The sequence below is a fragment of the Ranitomeya variabilis genome, chromosome 3, assembly GCF_051348905.1.
Source record: "Ranitomeya variabilis isolate aRanVar5 chromosome 3, aRanVar5.hap1, whole genome shotgun sequence".
Taxonomy (NCBI): domain Eukaryota; kingdom Metazoa; phylum Chordata; class Amphibia; order Anura; family Dendrobatidae; genus Ranitomeya; species Ranitomeya variabilis.
This window is the reverse complement of record NC_135234.1, coordinates 147,147,889-147,169,894: the sequence shown is the minus strand read 5'-3', so window position 1 is coordinate 147,169,894 and position 22,006 is coordinate 147,147,889. Positions and strand designations below refer to the sequence as shown.

Below are 22,006 nucleotides of genomic sequence, written 5' to 3'. Positions count from 1 at the left end.
CTCTCCTGACCTGAACCCCATAGAGAATCTGTGGGATATTGTGAAGAGAAAGTTGAGAGACGCAAGACCCAACACTCTGGATGAGCTTAAGGCCGCTATTGAAGCATCCTGGGCCTCCATAACATCTCAGCAGTGTCACAGGCTGATTGCCTCCATGCCACGCCGCATTGAAGCAGTCATTTCTGCCAAAGGATTCCCGACCAAGTATTGAGTGCATAACTGAACATTATTATTTGATGGTTTTTTTGTTTGTTATTAAAAAACACTTTTATTTGATTGGACGGGTGAAATATGCTTATTTATTGAGACAGGTTTTTTGGGTTATCAGGAGTTGTATGCCAAAATCATCAGTATTAAAACAATAAAAGACCTGACAAATTTCAGTTGGTGGATAATGAATCTATAATATATGAAAGTTTAATTGTAATCATTACATTATGGTAAATAATGAAATTTTACACTATATGCTAATTTTTTGAGAAGGACCTGTATATGTAATTTTAGGTAACCCTGCGATTCTAACCCAGTGGTATGCTGTCAAAAACATTGTATAAACGTAAGCAACATGTCAACAAACATAGGAAAAGATTAAATGATAACTCTGTACCTATAGCACAGTAATATGGCACCAAAGAGGCCATATACAGTGGGTACGGAAAGTATTCATACCCTTTTAAATGTTTCACTCTTTGTTTCCTTGCAGCCATTTGGTAAATTCAAAATAGTTCATTTTTTCACATTAATGTACACTCTGCACCCCATCTTGGCTGAAAAAAACCCAGAAATATAGAATATTTTTGCAAGTTTAATGAAAAAGAAAAACTGAAATATCACATGGTCATAAGTTTCAGACCCTTTGCTCAGACACTCATATTTAAGTCACATGCTGTCCATTTCCTTGTGATCCTCCTTGAGATGGTTCTACTCCTTCATTGGAGTCCAGAGGTGTTTAATTAAATTGATGGGACTTGATTTGGAAAGGCACACACGGGTCTATACAGTTAGGTCCATATATATATGGACAGAGACAACATTTTTCTAATTTTGGTTATAGCCATTACCACAATGAATTTTAAACAAAACAATTCAGATGCAGTTGAAGTTCAGACTTTCAGCTTTCATTTGAGGGTACCCACATTAAAATTGGATGAAGGGTTTAGAAGTTTCAGCTCCTTAACATGTACCACCCTGTTTTTAAAGGGACCAAAAGTAATTGGACAGATTCAATAATTTTAAATAAAATGTTAATTTTTAGTACTTGGTTGAAAACCCTTTGTTGCCAATGACTGCCTAAAGTCTTGAACTCATAGACATCACCAGACGCTGAGTTTCCTCCTTTTTGATGCTCTGCCAGGCCTTCACTTCGGTGGTTTTCAGTTGCTGTTTGTTTGTGGGCCTTTCTGTCTGAAGTTTAGTCTTTAACAAGTAAAATGCATGCTCAATTGGGTTGAGATCAGGTGACTGACTTGGCCATTCAAGAATATTCCACTTCTTTGCTTTAATAAACTCCTGAGTTGCTTTGGCTTTATGTTTTGGGTCATTGTCCATCTGTAGTATGAAACGATGACCAATCAGTTTTGCTTCATTTGGCTGGATCTGAGCATACAGTATGGCTCTGAATACCTCAGAATTCATTCGGCTGCTTCTGTCCTGTGTCACATCATCAATAAACACTAGTGACCCAGTGCCGCTGGCAGCCATGCATGCCCAAGCCATCACACTGCCTCCGCCGTGGTTACAGATGGTGTGGTATGCTTAGGATCATGAGCTGTACCCCGCCTTCACCATACTTTTCTCTTTCTATCATTCTGGTAGAGGCTGATCTTGGATTCATCTGTCCAAAGAGTGTTCTTCCAGAACTGTGCTGGCTTTTTTAGATGTTTTTTAGCACAGTCCAGTCTAGCCTTTTTATTCTTGATGCTTATGAGTGGCTTGCACCGTGCAGTGAACCCTCTGTATTTACTTTCATGCAGTCTTCTCTTTATGGTAGATTTGGATATTGATACGCCGACCTCCTGGAGAGTGTTGTTCACTTGGTTGGCTGTTGTGTAGGGGTTTCTCTTCACCATGGAGCTTATTCTGCGATCATCCACCACTGTTGTCTTCCGTGGGTGCCCAGATCTTTTTGCATTGATGAGTTCACCAGTGCTTTCTTTCTTTCTCAGGATGTACCAAATTGTAGATTTTGCCACTCCTAATATTGTAGCAATTTATCCGACGGGTTTTTTCTGTTTTCGCAGCTTAAGGACGGCTTGTTTCACCTGCATGGAGAGCTCCTTTGACCGCATGTTTACTTCACAGCAAAACCTTACAAATGTAAGCACTAGGGTTGAGCGAAACGGGTCGATCATTTTCAAAAGTCGCCGACTTTTGGCTAAGTCGGCGTCTCATGAAACCCGATCCGACCCCTGTGCTTGTCGGCCATGCGGTACGCGACTTTCGCGCCAAAGTCGCGTTTCAATGACGCGAAAAGCGCCATTTCTCAGCCAATGAAGGTGAACGCAGAGTGTGGGCAGCGTGATGACATAGATCCTGGTCCCCACCATCTTAGAGAAGGGCATTGCAGTGATTGGCTTGCTGTCTGCGGCGTCACAGGGGCTATAAAGGGGCGTTCCCGCCGACCGCCATCTTACTGCTGCTGATCTGAGCTTAGGGAGAGGTTGCTGCCGCTTCGTCAGAAGCAGGGAGAGCGTTAGGCAGGGTCCACTAACCACCAAACCGCTTGTGCTGCAGCGATTTCCACTGTCCAACACCACCTTCGGTGTGCAGGGACTGTGGAAGCTATTTTTTTTTTTTTTTCCCCTCAGCGCTGTAGCTCATTGGGCTGCCCTAGAAGGCTCCGTGATAGCTGTATTGCTGTGTGTACGCCACTGTGGAAACCAACTGCTTTTTTCAAAGCACATATCCTCTTGTTCCTTCCTTTCTGCACAGCTATCTTTTTTGTTTGTCCACACTTTTTATTTAATTTGTGCATCAGTCCACTCCTATTGCTGCCTGCCATACCTGGCTTACATTACTGCAGGGAGATAGTAATTGTAGGACAGTTTTTTTTTTTTTTTTTTTTTTTTTTTTGTGGGAGATTAAGATTGGCATTTCTGCTACAGTGCCATCCCTGTGTGTGCCATCTCTCACTGAGTGGGCCATAGAAAGCCTATTTATTTTTTCCGTGATTTGTGTTCTAAAATCTACCTCAACACAAAAACACTACATCAATCAGTGGGAGAAAAATATTGGCCTCAGTCAGGGCTTGTGTGCCACTGCTGTGTGTGCTATCTCTCATTCAGTGGGCTATAGCAAGCCTATTTTTTTTTTTTTTTTTTAATATTATTTGGTTTCTAAAGTCTCCCTGAAAAAAAAAAAAAACCTAAAAAAACAGTGGGAGAGTAATATTGCCCTTTCAGCTTGTGTGCCAGTCTTGACTCCTGGGTGTGCCACCTCTCTCCCTCTCATTCAGTGGGCCATAGAAAGCCTATTTATTTTTTTTAAAAAATATTATTGGGTTTCTAAAGTCTCCCTGAAAAAACAAAAAATACATAAAAAAACAGTGGGAGAGTAATATTGCCCTTTCAGCTTGTGTGCCAGTCTTGACTCCTGGGTGTGCCACCTCTCTCCCTTTCATTCAGTGGGCCATAGAAAGCCTATTTATTTTTTCCGTGATTTGTGTTCTAAATTCTACCTCAACACAAAAACACTACATCAATCAGTGGGAGAAAAATATTGGCCTCAGTCAGGGCTTGTGTGCCACTGCTGTGTGTGCTATCTCTCATTCAGTGGGCTATAGCAAGCCTATTTTTTTTTTTTTTTTTTTTTTTTTTAATATTATTTGGTTTCTAAAGTCTCCCTGAAAAAAAAAAAAAAACCTAAAAAAACAGTGGGAGAGTAATATTGCCCTTTCAGCTTGTGTGCCAGTCTTGACTCCTGGGTGTGCCACCTCTCTCCCTCTCATTCAGTGGGCCATAGAAAGCCTATTTATTTTTTTTTTTTAATATTATTTGGTTTCTAATTCTCCCTGAAAAAAAAAAAAAAACCTAAAAAAACAGTGGGAGAATAATATTGCCCTTTCAGCTTGTGTGCCAGTCTTGACTCCTGGGTGTGCCACCTCTCTCCCTCTCATTCAGCGGGCCATAGAAAGCCTATTTATTTTTTTTTAAAAATATTATTGGGTTTCTAAAGTCTCCCTGAAAAAACAAAAAATACATAAAAAAACAGTGGGAGAGTAATATTGCCCTTTCAGCTTGTGTGCCAGTCTTGACTCCTGGGTGTGCCACCTCTCTCCCTTTCATTCAGTGGGCCATAGAAAGCCTATTTATTTTTTTTTTTAAATATTATTGGGTTTCTAAAGTCTCCCTGAAAAAAAAAAAAAAACCTAAAAAAACAGTGGGAGAGTAATATTGCCCTTTCAGCTTGTGTGCCAGTCTTGACTCCTGGGTGTGCCACCTCTCTCCCTCTCATTCAGTGGGCCATAGAAAGCCTATTTATTTTTTTTTTAAAATATTATTGGGTTTCTAAAGTCTCCCTGAAAAAAAAAAAAAAAACCTAAAAAAACAGTGGGAGAGTAATATTGCCCTTTCAGCTTGTGTGCCAGTCTTGACTCCTGGGTGTGCCACCTCTCTCCCTCTCATTCAGTGGGCCATAGAAAGCCTATTTATTTTTTTTTTTAAATATTATTGGGTTTCTAAAGTCTCCCTGAAAAAACAAAAAATACATAAAAAAACAGTGGGAGAGTAATATTGCCCTTTCAGCTTGTGTGCCAGTCTTGACTCCTGGGTGTGCCACCTCTCTCCCTTTCATTCAGTGGGCCATAGAAAGCCTATTTATTTTTTCCGTGATTTGTGTTCTAAATTCTACCTCAACACAAAAACACTACATCAATCAGTGGGAGAAAAATATTGGCCTCAGTCAGGGCTTGTGTGCCACTGCTGTGTGTGCTATCTCTCATTCAGTGGGCTATAGCAAGCCTATTTTTTTTTTTTTTTTTTTTTTATATTATTTGGTTTCTAAAGTCTCCCTGAAAAAAAAAAAAAAACCTAAAAAAACAGTGGGAGATTAATATTGCCCTTTCAGCTTGTGTGCCAGTCTTGACTCCTGGGTGTGCCACCTCTCTCCCTCTCATTCAGTGGGCCATAGAAAGCCTATTTATTTTTTTTTTTAAATATTATTGGGTTTCTAAAGTCTCCCTGAAAAAACAAAAAATACATAAAAAAACAGTGGGAGAGTAATATTGCCCTTTCAGCTTGTGTGCCAGTCTTGACTCCTGGGTGTGCCACCTCTCTCCCTTTCATTCAGTGGGCCATAGAAAGCCTATTTATTTTTTTTTTAAAATATTATTGGGTTTCTAAAGTCTCCCTGAAAAAAAAAAAAAAACCTAAAAAAACAGTGGGAGAGTAATATTGCCCTTTCAGCTTGTGTGCCAGTCTTGACTCCTGGGTGTGCCACCTCTCTCCCTCTCATTCAGTGGGCCATAGAAAGCCTATTTATTTTTTTTTTAAAATATTATTGGGTTTCTAAAGTCTCCCTGAAAAAACAAAAAATACATAAAAAAACAGTGGGAGAGTAATATTGCCCTCTCAGCTTGTGTGCCAGTCTTGACTCCTGGGTGTGCCACCTCTCTCTCTCTAATTGTGGGCCATAGAAAGCCTTTTTTTTTTTTTTTTTTAATATTATTTGGTTTCTAAAGTCTCCCTGAGAAAAAAAAAAAAATAAATTAGGTGGGAGATTAATATTGACATTAGTGCTTGAGTGACAGTCCTGCGTGTGTGTCATCTCTGTGATTTTGTGCCACAGAAAACAGAGTGTGTAACATTGTGCCTGATTTTCCTTGTGGTCTCACCAACCTGTTAAGGGATATTGAAATCATACTGAAGTTATAGCTCACCGTGTAAGTTGTTTGACAGCAACAAATAAAGTTACTTTGGTTAAGATTTTAAAACAATGAGGAAGTCTGGTGCAAGAGGTCGTCGTGGGCGTTCATTGTCAGCTGGTAATGATGGTAGTGGTAGAGGAGCATCAGGTGGTCGTGGGGATAAAAATATTCCACCTAAGTCTGGAGCTGTGGAGCCAGTTTCGTCGTCAGGCTACACAAGGCCTCGAACGCTCTCTTTTCTGGGAGTAGGAAAACCGCTTTTAAAGGCGGAGCAGCAACAGCAAGTTTTGGCTTACATTGCAGACTCAGCCTCTAGCTCTTTTGCCTCCTCTTCCGAAACTGGTAAATGTAAAAGCAGCGCGTCGCTTGTGGATGTTCACGGTCAGGGACAAGTCGCTTCCTTGTCCTCCTCAGCAAAAACTACAACAAGAGAGAAGGATGCAGCAGGCGACACAACGGGTCACTCCATGGAGCTCTTTACACATACCGTCCCTGGCTTAGAAAGTGAAACATTTAACAGGCCATGCCCATTACAAGTATATTCTGACATGGAGTGCACTGATGCACAGCCACAGCCAGAGTACTATGCTGCTCCTTTGACTCAGACCACCACATTGCCCTCTCAGGGTACAGATCCACAATCAGACCCTGATGAGACTATGTTGCCCCGCCACGAACGCTATACCACCGACCGACACAGTGACACAGACGAAGTTGCACACGAGCTCGAAGAGGAGGTAATAGATGACCCAGTTATTGACCCCGATTGGCAGCCATTGGGGGAACAGGGTGCAGGCGGCAGTAGTTCAGAAGCGGAGGTGGAGGAGGGGCCGCAGCAGGCATCAACATCGCAACAGGTTACATCTGCCGGGCCCGTATCTGGCCCAAAACGCGTGTCAAAGCCAAAACCTGTTGGAGCACAGCGTTGCCATCCGGTTAAAGCTCAGTCTGCAATCCCTGAAAAGGGATCCGAGTCTAGGAAGAGTGCAGTCTGGCATTTTTTTAAACAACATCCAACTGATCAGCGCAAAGTCATCTGTCAAAAATGTTCAACTAGCTTAAGCAGAGGTCAGAATCTGAAAAGTCTAAATACTAGTTGCATGCATAGACACTTAACCACCATGCATTTTCAAGCCTGGACTAACTACCAAACGTCCCTCAAGGTTGTAGCACCCTCGGCCAATGAAGCTAGTCAGCAACGCAACATCCCTTCCGTCACTGTAAGGCCACCATTTTCCGCACCACAGGCAGTATCTGTGCAGGTTTCTTTGCCAGCCAAAAGCAGTCAGGGTCAGGGAATCACCAGTTTTGTAGGAGGAAATATTGCATCTAGGGCACCGGCGGAAACAATACCGTCTCCAACCGTCTCTCAGTCTGCCATGTACACCGGCACACCCGAAAGTTCCACGATCTCCAGCTCTCCAGTCCAGCTCACCCTACATGAGACTCTGGTTAGAAAAAGGAAGTACTTATCCTCGCATCCGCGTACACAGGGTTTTAACGCCCACATAGCTAGACTAATCTCGTTAGAGATGATGCCCTACCGGTTAGTTGAAAGCGAAGCTTTCAAAGCCCTGATGGAGTACGCTGAACCACGATACGAGCTACCCAGTCGACACTTTTTTTCCAGAAAAGCCATCCCAGCCCTGCACCAGCATGTTAAACAGCGCATCGTCCATGCACTCAGGCAATCTGTGAGTACAAAGGTGCACCTGACTACAGATGCATGGACCAGTAGGCATGGCCAGGGACGTTATGTGTCCATCACGGCACACTGGGTGAATGTGGTGGATGCAGGGTCCACAGGCGACATCAATTTAGGGACAGTTGTGCCTAGCCCACGGTCTAGGAAACAGTTGGCTGTAGGCGTTCGCACCCCCTCCTCCTCCTCCTCCTCGTCCTCCTGCAGAAGCTACAGCTCTTCCACAGAACGCAGTCTGCCAACCACTCCATCGGCAGATGACACTGTTGCACACCAGTTGTCCCATTATGGGCCAGCTACTGCCAAGCGTCAGCAGGCTGTATTGGCTATGAAGTGCTTGGGCGACAATAGACACACCGCGGAAGTTCTGTCCGAGTTCTTGCAACAAGAAACGCAGTCGTGGCTGGGCACAGTAGATCTTGAGGCAGGCAAGGTAGTGAGTGATAACGGAAGGAATTTCATGGCTGCCATCTCCCTTTCCCAACTGAAACACATTCCTTGCCTGGCTCACACCTTAAACCTGGTGGTGCAGTGCTTATTGAAAACTTATCCTGGGTTCTCCGACCTGCTCCTCAAAGTGCGTGCACTTTGCTCACATATCCGACGTTCGCCTGTACACGCCAGCCGTATGCAGACCTATCAGCGGTCTTTGAACCTTCCCCAGCATCGCCTAATCATAGACGTTGCAACAAGGTGGAACTCAACACTGCACATGCTTCAGAGACTGTGCGAACAGAGGCGTGCTGTTATTTATTTGTGGGAGGATACACGGGCAGGCAGTAGGATGGCAGACATGGAGTTGTCAGGTGTGCAGTGGTCTAAGATACAAGACATGTGTCAAGTCCTTCAGTGCTTTGAGGAATGCACACGGCTGGTTAGTGCAGACAACGCCGTAATAAGCATGAGCATCCCCCTAATGCGTCTGCTGATGCAAAGTTTGACGCACATAAAGGAGCAGGCGTCTGCACCAGAGGAAGAGGAAAGCCTTGATGACAGTCAGCCATTGTCTGGTCAGGGCAGTGTACAGGACGAGGTAGCGGGCGAAGAGGAGGTGGAGGACGAGGAGGATGATGGGGATGAGTATATTTTTAATGCCGAACCTTTCCCGGGGGCACAGGAATTTGGTTGCGTGTCACGGCCGGGTTCTGGTTTTTTGAGGGACACAAGTGACGTAGATTTGCCTGCAACTGCCCCTCAACCAATCACAACCGGAGATTTGACAACTGGAACTTTGGCCCACATGGCGGATTATGCCTTACGTATCCTAAAAAGGGACACACGCATTACGAAAATGATGAACGATGACGATTACTGGTTGGCCTGCCTCCTTGATCCACGCTATAAAGGCAAATTGCAAAATATTATGCCACATGAGAACTTGGAACTAATATTAGCAACCAAACAATCAACTCTTGTTGACCGTTTGCTTCAGGCATTCCCAGCACACAGCGCACGTGATCGTTCTCACACGAGCTCCAGGGGGCAGCAGACTAGGAGTGTTAGGGGTGCACACATCAGAAGTGGCATTGGACAGAGGGGTTTTCTGACCAGGTTGTGGAGTGATTTTGCTATGACCGCAGACAGGACAGGTACTGCTGCATCAATTGAAAGTGACAGGAGACAACATTTGTCCAGTATGGTTACTAACTATTTTTCATCCCTTATCGATGTTCTCCCTCAACCGTCATTCCCATTTGATTACTGGGCCTCCAAATTAGACACCTGGCCAGAATTGGCAGAATATGCATTGCAGGAGCTTGCTTGCCCGGCAGCAAGTGTCCTATCAGAAAGAGTATTCAGTGCTGCAGGTTCAATATTAACCGAAAAAAGGACTCGTCTGGCTACCCAAAATGTTGACGATCTAACATTCATTAAAATGAACCACAACTGGATTTCGAAATCTTTTGCCCCACCTTGCCCGGCCGACACCTAGCTTTCCTATGAAAAGCTCTTGCCTGTGAATTACTTTTCTAATGTCTAATTTGCTGCAGCTGATTGTACAGCATACGACATGTTTACACCTCCCTAAATGGCAAAACTCCCCACACGGGGCCGTGGTATCGCGACTTGGCGCAAGCACCCGTGAGACTGCTGTTTGTCTGAAGAGGTGGGTGTGCTCGCTTTTGGTTGACGGCATTGCTACTGGGTCCCTCATAGTACAATGTAGTGTCTCTGGCGGTGGTGGTGCGCACCCAACGTCAGACACACCGTTGTAACATGAGGGGCCCTGGGGCGGTCCCGCCGGCCTCAAGAGAGTTCCCCCCTACCCCAGCTCAAAATGTGCTCTACCACGTGCAAAATTATGTCGCACAGCTCCACCAATCTTTAGTCTATTCGCTGACATCATTCAATGTCTGGCACTGACAATACAAATTTGTAGACATCTATGATGCAACTTAAAGTAGTCTGTGTCTGTGTCCTATATTGGCACCATTAAATAGTTACTGCCAAATTACTATGTCAGAAACTCAGTAGATGAGCCCACCCCTGTACCTAAGTATGCCACCTTTTTTTTTTGTTTTGGTTGTTTTGCGAGACATTAACATCTATTTATATTTTGGGAGTACTGGGACAGACACTCCTTGCACTACTCCTCCACTCACCACCAAGCTGCCTGTGTATCCATGTAACCGCTGTAAAACTGCCATGAGCCTATTGTTTGTTATTTTAGGCCTTTGATAGCCTGTCTGCGGCCCCTACTTGCAATACTCCTCCACTGACCACCAAGCTGCCTGCCCGTGTATCCATGTAACCGCTGTGAAACTGCCATGAGCCTATTGTTTGTTATTTTAGGCCTTTGATAGCCTGTCTGCGGTCCCTACTTTAAATACTCCTCCACTGACCAGACCACTGCTGCCCGTGTACCCCTGGAACCAATTATAAAGTGCCTACAGCCAGCCCATTTTTTTATGTTAGGCCTTTGAAGCCTGTCTGCGGTCCCTACTTGCAATACTCCTCCACTGACCACAATGCTGCCTGGAGTGCCTGCCTGTGTATCCATGTAACCGATGTAAAACTGCCATGACTGCCTACTGTTTGTTATTTTAGGCCTTTGATAGCCTGTCTGCAGCCCCTACTTGCAATACTCCTCCACTGACCACCAAGCTGCCTGCCCGTGTATCCATGTAACCGCTGTGAAACTGCCATGAGCCTATTGTTTGTTATGTTAGGCCTTTGATAGCCTGTCTGCGGTCCCTACTTTAAATACTCCTCCACTGACCAGACCACTGCTGCCCGTGTACCCCTGGAACCAATTATAAAGTGCCTACAGCCAGCCCATTTTCTTATGTTAGGCCTTTGAAGCCTGTCTGCGGTCCCTACTTTAAATACTCCTCCACTGACCACCAAGCTGCCTGCCCGTGTATCCATGTAACCGCTGTAAAACTGCCATGAGCCTATTGTTTGTTATTTTAGGCCTTTGATAGCCTGTCTGCGGCCCCTACTTGCAATACTCCTCCACTGACCACAATGCTGCCTGGAGTGCCTGCCTGTGTATCCATGTAACCGATGTAAAACTGCCATGACTGCCTACTGTTTGTTATTTTAGGCCTTTGATAGCCTGTCTGCAGCCCCTACTTGCAATACTCCTCCACTGACCACCAAGCTGCCTGCCCGTGTATCCATGTAACCGCTGTGAAACTGCCATGAGCCTATTGTTTGTTATGTTAGGCCTTTGATAGCCTGTCTGCGGTCCCTACTTTAAATACTCCTCCACTGACCAGACCACTGCTGCCCGTGTACCCCTGGAACCAATTATAAAGTGCCTACAGCCAGCCCATTTTCTTATGTTAGGCCTTTGAAGCCTGTCTGCGGTCCCTACTTTAAATACTCCTCCACTGACCACCAAGCTGCCTGCCCGTGTATCCATGTAACCGCTGTAAAACTGCCATGAGCCTATTGTTTGTTATTTTAGGCCTTTGATAGCCTGTCTGCGGCCCCTACTTGCAATACTCCTCCACTGACCACAATGCTGCCTGGAGTGCCTGCCTGTGTATCCATGTAACCGATGTAAAACTGCCATGACTGCCTACTGTTTGTTATTTTAGGCCTTTGATAGCCTGTCTGCAGCCCCTACTTGCAATACTCCTCCACTGACCACCAAGCTGCCTGCCCGTGTATCCATGTAACCGCTGTGAAACTGCCATGAGCCTATTGTTTGTTATGTTAGGCCTTTGATAGCCTGTCTGCGGTCCCTACTTTAAATACTCCTCCACTGACCAGACCACTGCTGCCCGTGTACCCCTGGAACCAATTATAAAGTGCCTACAGCCAGCCCATTTTCTTATGTTAGGCCTTTGAAGCCTGTCTGCGGTCCCTACTTTAAATACTCCTCCACTGACCACCAAGCTGCCTGCCCGTGTATCCATGTAACCGCTGTAAAACTGCCATGAGCCTATTGTTTGTTATTTTAGGCCTTTGATAGCCTGTCTGCGGCCCCTACTTGCAATACTCCTCCACTGACCACAATGCTGCCTGGAGTGCCTGCCTGTGTATCCATGTAACCGATGTAAAACTGCCATGACTGCCTACTGTTTGTTATTTTAGGCCTTTGATAGCCTGTCTGCAGCCCCTACTTGCAATACTCCTCCACTGACCACACCAATGCTGCCCGTGTACCCCTGGAACCTATTTAAAAGTTCATAGAGCCTAGTTATATATTTTATTTACTATTAATAAGGCCATGATGGACTACGCTGTACCACGCTACAAGCTAACCAGTCGACACTTCTTTTGCGAGAAAAGCCATCCCAACCCTCCACCAGCATGTAGAAGACCGCATTGTCCATGCACTCTGGCAATCTGTGAGTACAAAGGTGCACCTGACAACAGACGCATGGACCTGTAGGCATGGCCACGGAAGATTACGTGTCCATTACGGCGCAATGGGTTAATGTGGTGGATGCATGGTCCACAGGGGACAGCCTACTAAGTCTGTCTGCAGTCCCTAATTCAAATTGTCCTCCACTGTCTAAATCGGAACTTCCACCTTCTGGCTTTCGGCCTATAGTATCAGAAATTAAACTGCATTTGGCCTTCAACTTTGGTTAGGGCCTACTAACGGCTTCTGCCCCTCCCTGGTGTTGCCCTCAACTAAATAAAGCTGAGCTTCAACCTTCCGGCTCTCATTATGTGGTTTAAAAAAAAAAAATGGTGGTTAGGGCCTACTAACGGCTTCTGCCCCTCCCTGGTGTTGCCCTCAACTAAATAAAGCTGAGCTTCAACCTTCCGGCTCTCATTATGTGGTTTAAAAAAAAAAAATGGTGGTTAGGGCCTACTAACGGCTTCTGCCCCTCCCTGGTGTTGCCCTCAACTAAATAAAGCTGAGCTTCAACCTTCTGCTCCAAATTACCATTTTAAAAAATGCAATAGGCTTTTCAGGCCTACTAAAGGTGTCTGTCTGTGTGCCCCTCCCTGGTGTTGTCCTCAACTAAATAAAGCTGAGCTTCAACCTTCCGGCTCTCATTATGTGGTTTTAAAAAAAAAATGGTGGTTAGGGCCTACTAACGGCTTCTGCCCCTCCCTGGTGTTGCCCTCAACTAAATAAAGCTGAGCTTCAACCTTCTGCTCCAAATTACCATTTTGAAAAATGCAATAGGCTTTTCAGGCCTACTAAAGGTGTCTGTCTGTGTGCCCCTCCCTGGTGTTGTCCTCAACTAAATAAAGCTGAGCTTCAACCTTCCGGCTCTCATTATGTGGTTTTAAAAAAAAAAATGGTGGTTAGGGCCTACTAACGGCTTCTGCCCCTCCCTGGTGTTGTCCTCAACTAAATAAAGCTGAGCTTCAACCTTCCGGCTCTCATTATGTGGTTTTAAAAAAAAAAATGGTGGTTAGGGCCTACTAACGGCTTCTGCCCCTCCCTGGTGTTGTCCTCAACTAAATAAAGCTGAGCTTCAACCTTCCGGCTCTCATTATGTGGTTTTAAAAAAAAAATGGTGGTTAGGGCCTACTAACGGCTTCTGCCCCTCCCTGGTGTTGCCCTCAACTAAATAAAGCTGAGCTTCAACCTTCCGGCTCTCATTATGTGGTTTTAAAAAAAAAAATGGTGGTTAGGGCCTACTAACGGCTTCTGCCCCTCCCTGGTGTTGTCCTCAACTAAATAAAGCTGAGCTTCAACCTTCCGGCTCTCATTATGTGGTTTTAAAAAAAAAAATGGTGGTTAGGGCCTACTAACGGCTTCTGCCCCTCCCTGGTGTTGTCCTCAACTAAATAAAGCTGAGCTTCAACCTTCCGGCTCTCATTATGTGGTTTTAAAAAAAAAATGGTGGTTAGGGCCTACTAACGGCTTCTGCCCCTCCCTGGTGTTGTCCTCAACTAAATAAAGCTGAGCTTCAACCTTCCGGCTCTCATTATGTGGTTTTAAAAAAAAAAATGGTGGTTAGGGCCTACTAACGGCTTCTGCCCCTCCCTGGTGTTGTCCTCAACTAAATAAAGCTGAGCTTCAACCTTCCGGCTCTCATTATGTGGTTTTAAAAAAAAAATGGTGGTTAGGGCCTACTAACGGCTTCTGCCCCTCCCTGGTGTTGCCCTCAACTAAATAAAGCTGAGCTTCAACCTTCTGCTCCAAATTACCATTTTGAAAAATGCAATAGGCTTTTCAGGCCTACAAAAGGTGTCTGTCTGTGTGCCCCTCCCTGGTGTTGTCCTCAACTAAATAAAGCTGAGCTTCAACCTTCCGGCTCTCATTATGTGGTTTTAAAAAAAAAATGGTGGTTAGGGCCTACTAACGGCTTCTGCCCCTCCCTGGTGTTGCCCTCAACTAAATAAAGCTGAGCTTCAACCTTCTGCTCCAAATTACCATTTTGAAAAATGCAATAGGCTTTTCAGGCCTACAAAAGGTGTCTGTCTGTGTGCCCCTCCCTGGTGTTGTCCTCAACTAAATAAAGCTGAGCTTCAACCTTCCGGCTCTCATTATGTGGTTTTAAAAAAAAAAATGGTGGTTAGGGCCTACTAACGGCTTCTGCCCCTCCCTGGTGTTGTCCTCAACTGAACAAAGCTGAGCTTCCACATTCTGGCTTTCGCCCTATACTATCAGATATTAAACTGCATTTGGCCTACTAGTGTGGTTAGGCCCTTGAAACAGTGTCTGCTGCTCTTGGGTTTGCTACTCCACTGAACAAAGCAATGCCGCCTGTTTAGTCCTGTTACCAATTTTGAACTGCATGTAGCCTACTTTATTCTTTGGCCCTATATCTGTTTCCTCCTCATCCTGCCCATTGCCCAGCCACTGCTAAATGAGTCTGCTGGTACATTGACCTAGACCACTACATTCCCCTTGTACTCTACACAGCCAGAATCTGTCCCTGCTGAAAGTAAGGTTCCCCTTCCCGCATGTTATACCACCTTACACAGGGACAAAGAGGAAGGTGCAGATGAAAGTGCAGGTTCCTTCATCAGGTGGGGGGGCATACTCGTTGGCGACGTCACTGGCACAGGGCCCCTCAGAGTACGCAAAAGTGTCGCTGCTGGTGGGAGGCGCCCCCGCCATGCAAACACACCGCCGTACTTTGAGGGGCCCTGTGCCAGTGGCAATGCGAACGAGTGGGCCCCCCCCCTGCTTGCTCAGGATCACAGCACTTGCAACTTTTAAATACTTACCTTTCCCTGCAACACCGCCGTGACGTAGTCCGCATTTCCTGGGCCCACGAAAAACTTGAGCCAGCCCTACTCCCCCCACAACTTTCACCCAATTCCCTATGCCCAACTATTATTATACAGTTAATTAAGATTGGCAAGCTTCAGAAACAAGAATGGATGTTTTTGGCATTAAAATGGGCACTGTAGGTGTTTTCCTGGCCTCCACTCACTGCCGACTATGCTTCCCCATTGACTTGCATTGGGTTTCGTGTTTCGGTCGATCCCCGACTTTTAGCGATAATCGGCCGACTGCACTCGACTCGACTCTGGACAAAATCGGGTTTCCCAAAACCCTACTCGATCTTAAAAAAATGAAAGTCGCTCAACCCTACTCCTCAGGTGTTATAACACCTCTGAAACATGTAAATGGCTGTAAACAAATAGAAGCTTGTAAATAACTCATAAAAGAATAAAGTTATGTTGAAACCAAACACACCATTGTTTTTCTTGTGAAATTCTCAATAAGTTTGATGTGTCACATGACCCGATTCCCATTGGAAAAAATAAAGTTGGATCCAAAATGGCCAACTTCAAAATGGCCACCATGGTCACCACCCATCTTTAAAAGCTTCCCCCTCCCATATAATAATGTGCCACAAGCAGGAAGTTGATATCACCAACCATTCCCATTTTATTTAGGTGTATCCATATACATGGCCCACCCTGTACTTTAAAACAAAGCTTTACATAGTATATAGTTTTGCTTCCTAATATCTTTGTGAACATAATTATTTTAAAAAGTAGTAAAAACAATAGGAAGGTGCATATCACAGTGTAGATTTTTCTATATGCTCTGAAAGGAATATAATACTGAGAACAGACTGTTCAATCACACAAGTGTACTCTGATAACATCACCAACATAAAACAAAAATGAAAATTAGTTATTTTTAGAAGTGGAATGATCTAGGAACTGTTAGATCCAGTTTTTATGAGAGTCATTAAGCAGAAAGTCAGATCAGCTTTGGGAAAAAAAAACACATTTTCTTTCCTACGTTTTTGAGAGCTAATTTACTATACCTGCTGTTCATTTCAGAATGTGTAATTTTTAATAAGTATTCATTTACAGTTTGTTTTTTAAAAAGACATGCTGTAAATTTTATGAATTGCATTTCCCTTAAGGCTTGTCTTTTAATGTTTTAGCTGTGTTAAGGTGTGACGATATCCCAATTACCATATGTTGAAATGAGATAGAATTACTCTCTTATAGATTTCAATGCTCCTGGAATACCATTCAAACCTGACATTTTGTCACAGTTCAATCAGGATGCCTCTAATTTCAGTGAAGGATTTTCAGCACAATAGGAACAGACACAAATAGCAGGTTTGATGGGTAGATGGAAGGGATGCTGAATAAGCTGTACAGAGATTTTTTTTTACAACAGTTAGATGATAATGCTGATGCCTGCAAGTGTAACCTGAATTAACAATACAGACTGTATCCCTACATGAAAATATATAACAAGAAAGACATCTATAAAAGCACAATGGAAGTTTTTGTACAATAGAAAATATATCTACAGTTATGGGCAAAATTGTTGGCATGCTTGAAATTGTTCCAGAAAATGAATTATTTCTCGCACACAATTATTGCAATTACACAAGTTATACACAAAATTAAAACAAAGCAAAAAAAGGTAAATCGGACATAATTTTAAACAAAATTCCCAAAACTGGCCAGTCAAAATTTTTGGTACACACAAGTTAATATTTGGTTGCACACCCTTTTGAATAAATAACTGCAATCAATTGCTTAATATAACAATCAACAAATTTCTTACACCTCTCAACTGGAATTTTGGACAGCTCTTCTTTTGCAAAGTGCTCCAGGTCTCTGATATTTATAGTCACCTTCTCCAAACAGTAATTTTAATATCTCTTCACATGTGTTTAATGGGATATACAGTGGGGAAAATAAGTATTTGATACACTTCCGAATTTGCAAGTTTTCCCACCTAAAAGTAATGGAGAGATCTGTAATTTATATTGCAGGTACACTTCAACTGTGAGAAACAGAATCTTAAAAAAAAAAATCCAGAAAATCATATTGTATGATTCTTACATAATTTATTAGCATTTCATTGCATTAAATAAGTGTTTGATGCAATAGATAAACAGACTTATAATTTGGTACATAAACCTTTGCAATTACAGGGGTCAAATGTTTCCTGTACTTATTGACCAAGTTTGCACACACCTTGGCAGGAATTTTGGCCCACTCCTACATACAGATCTTCTCCAGATTTTTCAGGTTTCAGGGCTGTCACTGGGCAACATTGAGTTTCAGAACCCTCCAAAGATTTTCTATTGGGTTCAGGCCTGGAGACTGGCCAGGCCATTCCAGAACCTTGAGATGCATCTTAAGGAGCCACTGCTTAGTTGCTCTCATTGTGTATTTAAGGTCATTGTCAAGCTGGAAGATCCAGTCATGACCCATCTTGAATGCTTTTACTGAGGGAAGCAGGCCAAAATTGTGTGATACATCCTTCCTTCAATACATGGCAGTTGTCCTGTCCCCTTTGCTGAAAAGCACCCCCAAAGTAAGTTGTTTCACCCATCATGCTTCACAGTTGAGAAGGTGTTCTTGGGGTTGAATTCATTGTTCTTCTCCTTCAAATATGGTGAGGGGCGTTGATACCATAAAGTTCTATTTTGGTCTCATCTGACCACATGACCTTCTACCATGCCTTCTCTGGTGAACGACATGTGCTGATGTGAGCAGGGGACCTTGCGTGCCTTGCAGAATTTTAATCCATGATGGCATAGTGTGTTATTAAAAAGAATGCTTAAGACTGTGGTCCCAGCACTTCAGGTAATTGACCAGGTCTTCCTGAGTAGTTCTGGGCTGATTCCTGACCTTTCTCATAATCACTCTTACTCCACGAGGCGAGATCCTGCATGGAACCCCAGACAGAGGAAGACTGACAGTCATCTTATGTTTCTTCTACTTTCTAATAATGGTGTCAACAGTTGTTGCCTTCTAATTGAGATGATTACCTATTGTCCTGTAGCCCATCCCAGCCTTGTGCAGGCCTATAATTTTGTTCCTGGTGCCCTTAAACAGCTCTTTGAACTTGGCTATGGTGGTGAGATTGGAATGTGATTGATTGAGTGTGTGGACAGGTGTCTTATATATAGGTAATGAGTTAAAAGTGGTGCAATTGCAGCGCCCCAGAGTCCTGGTCGTTGCAGTACTGTGGCTCCGCCACTATGGGGGGCCATGGTGCGTCCGATGGCACTGAAGGAGTTCATCTGATCAGGTATCACAGACACCAATACATTTCACAGCCGGGCCTCCGGGGGGAGCTAAGGGTTCTATTCATTAGGCCACTCCCCACCATAGTGGGTAAACTGGGGGTCAGGCAGGAAGTTAGAGGAGAAAGCTGACTGGATTAGACAAAGCAACACTCAGTGGCAGAGGGTGTTGTGGAGGAAGAGACAGTAGGGTCTCTGTCAGGGGTGGGATCCTGACAGAGGCTTGGCATTGGAAAGAACGTAACGGGTCCGCGCCAGCTCCGGGAAGTGGCGGGATTCAAGAAAGGACTAGAAGCGAGATAGATTGTGCTGAGTGAGAAACGAGATCAAGCGATAGGAGAATTCCAGCAGGGGTCGTGCTGTAAGACCGAAGCAACACCCTGCTGAGGCGCACTACCGGTGGCCGGAACGCCGAGGGAGTATTATAACATTCAGCTTCAAGCAATACTCTAAACAGCGGCAGGACAGTCAGTTTAAGGCGGGCTGTCTAACACATATCACCTATGAAGTCTTGGGAGGCAATTGCGGGAGAGGGGCGTCTCTAGGGTCCCGGAAGAACTCCAGGCCTACCCGACAAACGGGTGCCGTTCCAACCGTAACATCAGGGAGGGACGGACGATTAGAAGAACATCATTTAATCGAGTTGTGAGGGAACTTAAGAAACAGACACAACAGTTGTGGGGTACTTTCCGTAAGCACAGCAGGGGAGGACTACAACACATAGCGCTAAGAAGGAAGGCACCGATTTCCACCTGTGAAGTGAACTCTGGAGGTGTCATTGGACCGGCCGGACTTGCGCAGCCTGGTGAACCGTATTCTGGACTGAGGACCCAGAGATCTCCAGTAAAGAGGTAAAGAGACTGCAACCTGGTGTCCTCGTTATTTACCGCGACCTGCACCCCACAACTGCACCGTTACAACACCACTTATTGCACCGGACGTCCCCCACTGACAGACAGGGCCACGGACCGGGTCTAGCCACCGTGACAACCCCAGAACTGAGACTCAGAGGCCCGGCTCCGGGTACCCCTCGGCCCTGCGGCGGTGTGGGGGCGCTCCAACTTGGCGTCACGAACAGGATCTACTTAAGCCTGAAAAATCAGGTCATGTGTGCCTTGGAACTGTGATTTACTGTGCTTGGACTGTACTTTATTACCAAGACTGTGTACTACCACTTGCCGCCAAAAAGTTCCCGCCAGAAACCGCCGCCATTGCTGCGCCAGAGAAGCAGAAGGAGGGCGTGCCATGGGAGGAGACTACCAAAGTGGCGCCAGGAACGGCGACCGCCCCCTGCGTCTCTTGTTGCAAAGCGATGACCTGCCTCAAGACAGAGGAGAACCGCCCCCTGACTTGCAATGGCGGGAACGAGGTGAAGGAGGAACTCGACCTCGGAGAAATGGCGGAGCCAGGTGCATGCATTGCCGCCGAATGCCAGACAGCGGCGATGAGCAGCAAGTGCCCGAGCAGCGGCGAGGTGATCCCGGCTTGCCCTCACCCATCAGGAGCGGACTCGCGTCCACCGCCGGTGAGGGACCCGAACTCCTTGGAGCCGCCAATGGAGGAGCCGAGTCAACCTATCCCAGCTATGGAACCAGGGAGGGCGGAGTTACATCAAGGGGTGACTCTGGAGGAGCCACGGTCCGGGCTGCAGTCGATTCCAGTGTCCTCGTCAACGGACCGGAGCGACATCGGTGGAATCACATCGGGCGCAGGTATGGACGGCATCCCTACTCCCCTGGCCGATTCTGCTCCCCCGACCGATCCGGTTCCCCTGAGCGATCCCGCTCCTGTGACCGCTCCTCACCCCAGCAATGATCGTTCTTTCTTGGTGGAGCGGGTCATCCTTACCTCTAACGCGATGGGGAAGCTAGTGCCTCCGCTACCAACCAAGATGGGAGAACCCCTAGACGTGGGCTTAGATGGGGTGATCCTTCGGTGGGACACCCCCTGGACCGGGCCGGATGGGACCCGGGAGGATGGCCTCACCCTTGCGGTACTTACCTGGGAGCAGTATAAGCAATGTCTGATCCAACACTGGAAAGATCGGGACGAGACCGAACCACCTGACACGCCACGTAAGAAGTCTGCTCCTGGCAGGAGAGACGTGGTAAAGCGGGGAACTGTACTGGCCTACCACCCGAAGAGGGGATGGGGCTCCATACAGGAACCGGGGCTACCAACTGATGTCTTTTTCACTAGCTATAATGTGAAGACCCCCTGCTGCAGTCGAAATGGTGACCCGTTACAAAGAGGGGATCAGGTGACTTACACCCGCCATCGGAGTGCACAAGGATGGTGTGCCCGGAACGTTCGACGGTGTGAGCCTGAGAGAGTGCCCCCTGTTGTCCCGATCATGACTGATCCCGATTTGCCGGACCTCGTTCCCATCACCACGGTACGTCTCGTAGCGGCTACTGAACTCGCAAGCAGGATTAGCCTTCAAATCCAGGCACCGGCTGATCTGATGGCATCTGAGAGACCAACTACCAGTACGGGTGCCACGTTGGCTGGGGGACAGGGATCGCCCCCAGACTTGGAAGAATAAACCTCGATACCCTGAATTTGTAAATAGTTACTGTTCCACTACTTTGTTGCTATACCCGTAAAGGGCTAACTCTTAAGGGGATCCTTCTACGGACCTGGGATCCCTATTGTTTTGATTGTTTTTTTTTTTTTTGTCCTTCAAAAGTTTTTGCACAAGTTTTAAAAACTGAGAAATCATGAACAGTGCATGATCGGAACTTCGTTGTACATAGTTTGCACCTTATTAAGGGCGCTCCCTACTGGTTTTACTTAAACAAAGACTCTTTGCGAAGATACCGCACTGGAACCTTTGCTGAGTATGGACTGGTAGCCTGAGAAGATGTGCTACCTTACAGAGACTTGGTCCTCTCTTAAAGGGGATGTTCATTTGATGCACGTAAATGGTGATATTGCTTTAAGATCGGTAGCAATAATGTCAATGAAAGAAAACGATGATAATGTTTACCTGAGAAAAGTTATATGTGTTTAACTGGTTAAATGCGAAGAAATATTGATAATGTTCTCTGAAAGAAAAAAAAGTAGAAGGAAGAAATGAGAAAGGTTAATGTTGTGAAAAGAAGATAGTTGATAATGTTGATAAGAAAAGGGGGGGGATATAAGGTAAACCCTGCGTTCCCCATCGAAAGTTAGTAATGTGTTACTAAGGACAGAAAGTGAACCCGTAAGGGTTAGTGGGTGAGTCCTTATAGGAGCCAAGTAGAGCCGGCTCAGTGTTCTCGAACTGAAAGAAAAGTTATGTTCTATACTGTGTATAGTAGTTGAAAAGGCAGTAGGCCCTGGCTGAACGGGGCGGTCCTGTAACTGAAAGGAGAGGCAGTAGGTCTGGTGCCGATAGGACAGGCGGTCCTGCAGATTTAAAGAAGGAGAATGAAAAAGTTGAAATACCTTATAATGTGATTATAGGAAGGTCTTTAATGGACTAAGAGTGTATATCCTTAAAGGCAAAAGTTAAATTATTGTTCAATAATGTTTGCACTAAGTAGAATACCCGGTTGGGTAAGAAAAGTT

General features: G+C 45.4%; 1 protein-coding gene across 1 annotated transcript in view; it reads right to left on the bottom strand.

The window, feature by feature from the left end:
* Positions 1 to 22,006, bottom strand: part of STS (steroid sulfatase) — a 470,812-nt gene that overhangs the window by 346,239 nt on the left and 102,567 nt on the right. The window lies entirely within an intron of this gene.